The sequence below is a fragment of the Penaeus japonicus genome, unplaced genomic scaffold, assembly GCF_977035675.1.
Source record: "Penaeus japonicus unplaced genomic scaffold, GWHDUDI00000001_assembly GWHDUDI00000040, whole genome shotgun sequence".
In the NCBI taxonomy this organism is placed as follows: Eukaryota; Metazoa; Arthropoda; class Malacostraca; order Decapoda; family Penaeidae; genus Penaeus; species Penaeus japonicus.
Window position 1 is genome coordinate 11,266,509 of NW_028234442.1, and position 10,000 is coordinate 11,276,508.

At 47.8% G+C, this 10,000-nt stretch overlaps 1 protein-coding gene across 9 annotated transcripts in view; it reads right to left on the reverse strand.

Annotated features, from left to right (window-relative positions):
- kcc (solute carrier family 12 member kcc) overlaps positions 1–10,000 on the reverse strand; it is a 385,343-nt gene that overhangs the window by 143,135 nt on the left and 232,208 nt on the right. The gene's annotated exons all lie outside the window — the stretch shown is intronic.

Consider the following 10,000-nt stretch of genomic DNA (forward strand, 5'->3'; position numbering starts at 1 on the left):
GCCGGAGGAGGAGGAGGAGGAGGAGGAGGAGGAGGAGGAGGAGGACGCAGACGGCGGTGTCTTGGCAACTTCCTTCGACCTTTCCTGTCTTTCCTCTCGGCAGACAAACAGTTCCCCGAAGTCTCATAATAACGGTAATCACTTCTCCCCTGCCTCCCCCCCCCGTGCCACCTCGCCGCGCATATATGAAAAAGAAAACTTTCATTCTTCTTTATTTTTTTCAGATTTTTTGGTTTGTTCACTTTTCTTTTTAAATAGAATATATCTTTCTCGGTTATATCGGTGTATGTATTCATAGATTTGCTAAAGACGGTTAAAAAGATTGTCCGAGGTCATCTGTACGAGGGAGCAGGCTCGCGGGAAGATAGTCACGCGACGATCCAGAATCACGCATCTATCTGTGGTAATACGATCATAAAATACCCGACCGCGTGGCAACAAATATTTCCGCAATGTGTAATCATATCAGTATCACTAATTCGTGTCATAAAACAAACACACAGGAAAATAAACACACAAAGACACAGATATAGTCACTGACACACACACACACACAAAAAAAAAAGAGGTTTGGCAGAGTCCCCGCCATGCCTCCTTTGGTTAAAGCCACTTTGATTCCCGGTGTGATTTACATACGCCACATGTGCGCTTCATCCGGGACCCAGCCCGACCTTCGCATCCCATAAATAAACATGCAATCCAATAGAGTGATAAAATATTTAGCAAAATGGGTAATAATCCTCCTGCGCCAATTATCTCCCCCGAGCCGGACGCCAGCTGCGGCCAGATGGCGTCAGGTGAAGGGGCATTTACCTGAAGAGCAGCGACGCCACCTGCGGTCTGTTTACCTGACAACGCGCGCCGTCAGCTGGTCCTCCAATTAAACACTTACCTGAAAAGAAAAGAGAAAAACATTTAAAAAAACGTTTTTGAAAACTACTCACACCAAGAGAAGAGATCGCGTCGGGATTATTGCTGGAGGCGCAATCAAGATAATGGAATTAGGGATATCGCAATAATCATGACAATGATGTAGACGACAATGCAAATACGTTATATAATACTCCAGACAATTACCTTTACAAACGTACTTTGTCAATAGAAATTATACAAAGAATTTTTGCCGTACGACCGAGCAACATTGCAAAATTAAACAAAACTCACTGGAAAAAAAATTGTGTTGTACATGTACATTTAGACATTCCGGCGTACACGAGCGCTCGTGCGCTTCATATTTCAAGACTTTGTGAACGGATACCGCTTCCGTATGCGTGTAGAATATTACTTCAATCTAGCGCACAGAAAGAAACATTACTAATTTACTTCTAGAGGCTGCACACAATGTATACACGTCCACGACATGCTAGCCAGAGCGCGCCCTTGCGTGCTGCATGACCGAAATACACATCAATTTGGTCGGTGTAAGACCGGACAGGAGTGAAGGCCAAGCAAGGACTGATGGCCATGAATATTCATAACCTTAAAAGTCAGCAAACTGCCGCTCGCCGTGGCAAACAGTCGCCCGAAATACCTTCATTTCGAAAGAACGATTCAAAGGCACAAAAATTGTCCCATCAAGACAGACATTTGAGCCCCAGGAAAATGAGCCTGTGCACTGACACATGATGGACGGATGGAAATCGGATTGAAGCAAACCTCGACTGTCCAATTGATTGCAGAAAAGAAAGAGAAAAATACGCCCTAGATACATGAGTAAATGTTATCAACCCAGCTCACTTTTATCGGGACATACTAGTCAGTTGAGTCAATGTTATTTTATTGACTCTCTCTCCCGGAAGCAAAGTGAGTGTAAACGCAAGTAGCGGAAGTGACCTTCTCCTCTTGCTCCGTCCAGATCCTCATATTTCCTCGTCTTCGTCTTCGTCGTCGTCTTCCTTTTCTTCTCCCTACCTTCACCACTCATTTATATTCGTTCGTCTTCCATCCCGGCCTCCTTCCGTGCCCCCTTTCCAAAAAAAAATTTCCCCTCCCTCTCCTTTATCCTCGTCTTTCTCAGTTCCTTCCCGTTCCCCAATCAAACCACAGCCAACTCTCGAGTCCTAAGTAAACACCTCTCCCTATATACTACTCCAATAATCAACTGTGGGGACACCACGTTGTGTAGGGGCTACTAAAATCACCAAGACTTTAACTACTAGAACTAGTACCAGCGCTACCACCACGGGTGCTACCATTCCCACTGCTCCTGTTGCTATTATGACTACCAGGGATATAACTATTGTAACCAATCGTAACTCAAATATCACCACTACCATTACTACAACCACGACTAGTTTCAGTTATACCAGTGCCACATCGGCATCCCCACCGCCGCCACCAGTGATAATGACATTTCCACGTTTTCCACTTGGGTGTCTTGTCACGATTCCTCCTCACGCTGAAGAACTGGTTGCTTCGGCGCGAGAGAACAGCTGGCGAGGTAGGCTTAAAAGGGGCTCGAACCGCGTCGTCTATTTGGGTCCGACTCGTCCAACTTGAGCTTCGGGAGACTTCTAAATTTACTCGAGAAACTGAAACAAATCGATAGCAACCTTGCCTGCATGAAGTATGGCGTGCTACCTCTCCCCTCCCCTTCCTTTCCACCTCTCCTTACCCCCTTCCCTTCTTCCCCTCCCTTTACCTCTCTCTCCATCCCCACCTTCCCCTCCTACTACATATCAGATGCACGGTTTATTTTGCTCTCCCTTTCATCCGTAGTTCCTTTCTTTATTTGTCTCTCTTTTAGCCTTTCGAGTTCGTCTCATTTTCTATTTTCTCACACTCTCGGTTCGCCACACGTGTTTGTTATCGTTATCTCTTTTTGTTATTTTTTCTAATACCCATCTAATATTATGCTTGGCGCTCTCTCTCTCTCTCTCTCTCTCTCTCTCTCTCTCTCTCTCTCTCTCTCTCTCTCTCTCTCTCTCTCTCTCTCTCTCTCTCTCTCGTGCTAATGTCAGAAGTATTCGATTACTTTTATCACTCTCGCTCTCTATCTCTTCCATCTCTCCATTCGCTCTTCTCCCTCTTCCTCCTCCGTTCCCATATCGATGTTTCCTCACCTTCTCTCCCCCTCCCGTCATCCTCCCATTTCCATCTACCTACCTTTTCACACACACACAAAACTCTTTCTCTTTCTTTGTGTCTTTCTCTTCTCTTCCTTCCCCTCCCGTAGTCAAATGACTCGACTCTGATTCCTTCCAACACCCCCTCCCCTTCCCCCTCCCCCTCAACCCTCATCCCACCCCTCCGACCCTGCTCTTCTCGGCGCTGACAGCCTCCCGAAATTAATCCGGGGTCTACTGTTGCTTGTGTTGCAATAGTCACGATCCGCGCCAACGCCTCGCCGGCCTCCTCCTCCTCCGCCGCCGCCGCCGCCGATGATTAGCAACAAGAAAGGGATTGAGTTCGTGGTCTCGGCCGAAGAAGCGCCTTGGCGTCGGATTGCCACTTCCCCTTTGGAGCGTTGGCACGTTCACTAATTAACTCCTTTCATTGCCATCCGCTCGCCCCCCCCTTCCAATAGGTAATATCCTCAAAAGCCTCCTTATCATGTGATGAATGCAACTTTAGAAGCGAAGCCACTTGTAAACAACTTTCGTTTCCTGATTTCCTCCTCGGCTTTCCGGCTGCGGCGACGTGCTGGAATTACGCGCTGTCGTCTTCCCTCACTGAATGCTTACCTAGACCTAAATCGGCTGGAAAAAAAACGAGCGTCAAAAATAGAATGGGAATTTAGTTGGCGATGCTTACTCCGACCAGGTTTTGTATCTTTCTAATACTGTCAGACTGGAGCTTGCTGTAGTGGCGCGTACCTCTGACACCCTGAGAGTACACGCAACACAAAGCCAATTCTTAATACTTTAAAATTCATTGTTCCTACAGCTGTCAGTATTCCCGGTAGACTCATCATTTTCATATTATTGTTATTTCTGTTGCTTATATTTGTTAATTTACCTTTTGCGTTATCCCGTACAATTTAGTAAGGTTTCTGCACTGCCACTCTTGTAACTGCTAACAGAGCAAACATTCCCATTGAAGTCTAAGCGCGGCAGATTCCAGGCCGTGTCACACTTAGGCAGCTAATGAGGCCATTAGCTCGAGCTTCGCTCCGTTGCTGACACGGGGGGGGGTCCCCTCCTCCCGACACACACGAGGACGCGGCCTGACAGGTCTAGCCTAGATCCTAGTTTTTGATGCAAAATCTAGCACAATTATAATTTGAAGGCGGTGGTTATCAAAAGACGAATCCGTGACATATTAGCAAAGGTTCCCAAACCTTGAAGGAAATTGTAAACAAGAACTTCCTAGAGCAGAATTAACAGTAACCTCGCTTTCTCCACTCGAAATCATTGTCAAGTGACAACATCGTAACTATACCTAACAGGGGTTCTCACTTCTGAGAATCTGGGCGCACTATTTCCCGCTGCCTAACATAAGGAAGGGCCCCTCCGCTGGGTAATGCGATTTATTCGGTCCTTCGCTGATTAGCTAATCCTGCTGTTCACAGGGTACAGTCTGGTTCTAGTTCTGAGCTTAGTATTCCCGATGGCATTTCTATATAACTCGGGTCAGACACTATTGCACAATTCCACTGTAAGGCGCATTCTCGAATCGAAGCCGCTGTAAATATAAAGTCAGTGAGCCGTGACCCAGACAATAATGACTCGGCATGTACAAATTCTCTGGTCTCCCCCTTAATCTCATGATGATTTAAATCTCTTGTTAAGAAAAGAAAGAAAAAAAAACGTATCAAACCTAAATAATTAGTGAAAGCGCGCCCGGGGCTAGAGCTCGAGCCCCAATATCGATGGCAAGGACCCAAACAACTGCTTCTCATCGGACTAAAGAGCATCCCACGCATTAGCCCAACGACCTTTACCCATGCGACGCTATTATCACTGATGGAGAGGCACTCGCCGGCCACGACCGCTCCGGAACGACCCTCGAATAACAGCGCAGCCAAAGTTCAGCCGATAAATCAATCTAACATGCCTTTAGAGATTGCGAATGCACTTTCAACTCCGCAAACCAAAGCGTGGGAATCCTTGCAGGCGACCGCGGGTGCGACCTGCCAGGCTTCCCCGCTGCCTCGACCTCCCTCTTCTCCCGAGCGTCAAGCCCGAGGCTATAATCTGGAGCCTTTGACCTGGACTGAAGGTGGTAGGACTTGGGGAACCGTCTTGTCGTCCCGGCCTACGGACTTGCTGGGTGCAAGGCACTCATTGGAGGCGCCAGAGGGGAGAGGGGTTGATGGTACGGCTTTCGGCATTCGTTTTCTTGCGCGTCGCTCCTTCAGAACTTGGCAACTTGCTTGTCCACTGATTCCGAATCTTGCGAGATCTTACGCGACCCGCTCGCCGCCGCTCCATTCCCGGGAAACAATGCTCAGCTCGCGAGGCAACAGGTCCTTCTCACGCCCTGGTGATTATAACGCAATTGCACGCGAACCAATCGTAATAATTACCATTCGGAAACTCCGCTGCTGAGACTGGCTGCTTCTTATAGTTCGACCAAGGAATAGCAAAACTAAAAATAATTAATAATAATAATAATAATAATAATAATAATGATATAATGAAAATAATGATAATTATAAAGATAATAAGTAACAATAACAAGAATAATCAATATGGCCATCAATATGAATAATAATAATGATTAGTATTACAAAAATAGAAGTGATAATGATGATGACAATGGTAATACTAATAATGATAATGAAAATGACATCTCGACACTTCCCCAGTGCTCCAACGGTGTCTGTCAATCCAGCAATCTATTAGACATATTCTAACAACCCATTGGAATTCAATTAGCAGTCTCCTAGTAACCTATTAGAACTTTAACAGCCATCTAGAAGCAGTTTGTTAGAAATCTACAGGCAATCTATTAGAGTAACTCACTAGCAATCAATATACCATCAATTCCCAAGGAATAGATTAGCAATCTATCAAAAATGTACTACAGCAAAATAAAATAGCAATCTACTCTACGAGCATTCTCTTAGCAACCTACTGGCAACGTTGCAGAGTCGGCGGCGGTAGACCTCCCCTTCCATCGGACAAACATTACCCGCGACAAAGAGGTCCGACAATTACACCAAAAAATGCAATCCGATTTACCCCTCGGCTCCTGAAAACAAGCTCCCCTCTTACCCTCTTTTCCTCCTCCTCTTCCTCTCCACGCTCCTACTCTATTACCCTTTCCTCTTTCTCTTTCTCTTCGCCCCGCCCCCCAATCCCCACGCCCACCCTCTTCCCCGTCCACCTCTGTACACTCACTTTGATGGCGCACACCATTTCCTTCTTCCTTACTCCTCCTGCTCCCCTCCTCCCCCTTCCCTTCGCGGGTTTACGAGGTTTTAGTGTTGTGATCTACTGTGCCTTATCTTTCTAGCATTCTTCTAGTTTTCTACCAATTCTCCCCTTTCCCTCTCGCTCCCTCACGCAATTGTATGTGTATGTGTATGTGTGTGTGTGTGTGTTTGTGTGTGTGCGCGCGCGCGTGTGCGTGTCTCGTCCACCACCTATTTCGCTCCCCTCCATTTCAACCCGAAGAGCTATTGGACCCCCCCCCCGTTCCCATAGCAATGTTCGCTCCGCAACTAATATCAAGCAATAACACATGGCTGGAGAAAATCAAAAGTGTCGGCGCTGGCTTTTGTGCTCCTCGGAGGGCAACATCGATCATCCCTCGTCAGCCAATCACGTTACATCGTGCAGGTGCAACAGCCAATGAAAAGCTCCAATGACGATGACAACGATAATGATGACCAAGTTTCAGGCCGGCCACGGTAGAGGGGAGGGGGGGAGGGGAAGGGAGGGGAGGGGGCGAGGGATCGGTACGCCCTCATTACGCCAACAGCACTGTGAATTCACGCTGAATCAAATATTGAATCAGATATTGTGAACACAGAAGCGCTCCATCCTGTGGCGCGCAGTTCAACCTCCGCTGAACACCGAATGGATAGCCAAACCAGGAGGCCGTCTGTTCATAATAGGAAAGTCGCAACGTTAAAGTGAGCTAAATTATGCAATTAACATGCTAATGATGACCTTCTCCTGCTTGCTAACAAACACATTACTGTCTAAGCTTCCGAAAAAAGTATCCCTCCTTAACAGATTTAGAAATTATGCACTTTTTATGCAGAAAAAAAGGAAAATGGTTTGAACTTTTCTCTGTAAATACATTATCAGCTTCTTGTCAAGTCAAAACTAAGTAAAAACCTTTGACCTTGCTGACCGCGTAAATCTCCATGCCGTTCATGAATTACGATCGCGGCATGCCAGGTCATACATCCTGCAAATTGCAACACAAAAAACAATATCTTATCCACTCTTTATCTGACCCTAAGAGACCGAATCTACACGCAAGGAGCTCTAGCCATCTCGATACCTTCGTTGCAGCCCAATTAGCGCATCAATACCTTAATCCAATCTCACCTCACTTCTCAAATTCAACCCGACTTGACCTCGTTCCGCGGCGTCTGCTCAATAGCCTTCCTGCCCGAAGAATATCTAATTGCATCTCGACATCCCCCGTGGTCAGGGATCTTGACTCGAGATCGGCCAGACGCCAGGGAAAGAAAATCAACTGATTTGCGTCAATCATCCGAATCCCAATCAATTAGAAACGGGAAGCGACTTCGCGTCTCCGGAATCAAGGGTGGAGAGTGAGAGAGAGAGAGAGAGAGAGAGAGAGAGAGAGAGAGAGAGAGAGAGAGAGAGAGAGAGAGAGAGAGAGAGAGAGAGAGAGAGAGAGAGAGAAAGGAGAGGGAAGGAAAGAGGGAAGGAAAGAGGGAATGGGAGGGAGGGAGGGAGGGGAGATAGAGAGGGAGATAAAGAGAGAGCAAGAGAGAGCAAGAGAGAGCAGGAGAGAACAAAAGAGAGAGAGAGAGAGAGAGAGAGAGAGAGAGAGAGAGAGAGAGAGAGAGAGAGAGAGAGAGAGAGAGAGAGAGAGAGAGAGAGAGAGAGAGAAAGAAAAAGGAGAGGGAAGGAAAGAGGGAATGGGAGGGAGGGAGGGAGGGAGGGGAGATAGAGAGGGAGATAGAGAGAGAGCAAGAGAGAGCAAGAGAGAACAAAAGAGAGAGAGAGAGAGAGAGAGAGAGAGAGAGAGAGAGAGAGAGAGAGAGAGAGAGAGAGAGAGAGAGAGAGAGAGAGAGAGAGAGAGAGAGAGAGAGAAAGGAGAGGGAAGGAAAGAGGGGAAGGGAGGGAGGGAGGGAGGGGGAAGAGGGAGAGAGAGAGAGAGCAAGAGAGAGAAAGAGAGAACAAAAGAGAGAGAGAGAGAGAGAGAGAGAGAGGAGAGAGAGAGAGAGAGAGAGAGAGAGAGGGAGAGAGAGAGAGAGAGAGAGAGAGAAAGGAGAGGGAAGGAAAGAGGGAATGGGAGGGAGGGAGGGAGGGAGGGGAGATAGAGAGGGAGCAAGAGGGAGCAAGAGAGAGCAAAAGAGAGAGAGAGAGAGAGAGAGAGAGAGAGAGAGAGAGAGAGAGAGAGAGAGAGAGAGAGAGAGAGAGAGAGAGAGAGAGAGAGAGAGAGAGAGAGAGAAGAGAGAGAGAGAGAGAACAAAAGAGAGAGAGAGAGAGAGAGAGAGAGAGGGAGAGAGAGAGAGAGAGAGAGAGAGAGAGAGAAAGGAGAGGGAAGGAAAGAGGGAGGGAGGAGAGAGAGGGAGATAGAGAGGAGAGAGGGAGAAGAGAGAGAAGAGAGGAGAGAGAAAGGGAGAGAGAGAGAGAGAGAGAGAGAGAGAGAGAGAGAGAGAATAGGAGGGAGAGGAGGAGGAGGAGGAGGAGAGGGAGAGAGAGAGAGAGAGAGAGAGAGAGAGAGAGAGAGAGAGAGAGAGAGAGAGAGGGAGAGGAGAGAGAGAGAGAGAGAGAGAGAGAGAGAGAGAGAGAGAGAGAGAGAGAGAAAGGAGAGGGAAGGAAAGAGGGAATGGAAGGGAGGGAGGGAGGGGAGATAGAGAGGGAGGGAGGGGAGATAGAGAGGGAGGGGAGATAGAGAGGGAGGGAGGGAGAGAGAGAGAGAGAGAGAGAGAGAGAGAGAGAGAGAGAGAGAGAGAGAGAGAGAGAGAGAGAGAGAGAGAGAGAGAGAGAGAGAGAGAGAGGGAGAGGGAGAGGGAGGGAGGGAGGGGGGGGAGGGAGGGAGAGAGAGAGAGAGAGAGAGAGAGAAGCAGCGACTCTCGTTAACCCATCTCCTCTTTCAACCAATCATTGACCTTAATTCGACGTCTGGAGCAGTTCTTCTTAAAAAAAAGGATGATAAGCAACACTGACGACGGGTTCTTCACCGCTTCCAAATCCTGAGGACGTGATTGGTGGGCTGACGATTGCAACGTTTTGAACGGATGACCAATCGGAACCGATGACGCGACACCATTCGGGTCCAATGAGAATTCGGGAAAGGAATAAATGCGATAAAAGAACCAATCGGGCGGAACCAAAGAGTGGACTCTTGAAAGAGGGCGGGGAAAGTGAGAGTGTGAGAGTGTGAGAGAAATAGAGTAGAAGGGAGGGAGAGATGAAGGGAGGGAGAGAGGGAAGGGCAGATAGGGGAGAAGGGGAGAGTGGGAGAAAGGGAGAGAAGGGAAGAAAGGGAGAGAAGGGGAGAAGGGAGGAGAAGGGAAGAGAGGGGGAGATAGGTGAGAGGGGCTGTGTAGAAAACTGTTCCAGCATGATGAGTAAGAGATTCAGAAAGAGAAAGAGAAAGAGAAAGAGAGTGGGGGGGAGAAGGGGGGAGAGGGGAGAAGGGGGAGAGGAGGAGAAGGAGAATGAGGGGAGAAGGGCTGAGTGTTCCAGCAAGATGAGTAAGAGATTCAGAAAGAGAAAGAGAAAGAGAAAGAGAAAGAGAAAGAGAGAGGGGGGGAGGGGGAGAAGGGAGAGAGGGGAGAGGGGCTGAGTGTAGAAACCTGTTCCAGCAAGATGAGTCCGAGATTCACCACGTCGGCCGCTGCCATTGACATCCATCTCAAGTTTTCACCTTCGAATTACAGTTTAATCAAGGGAATTGC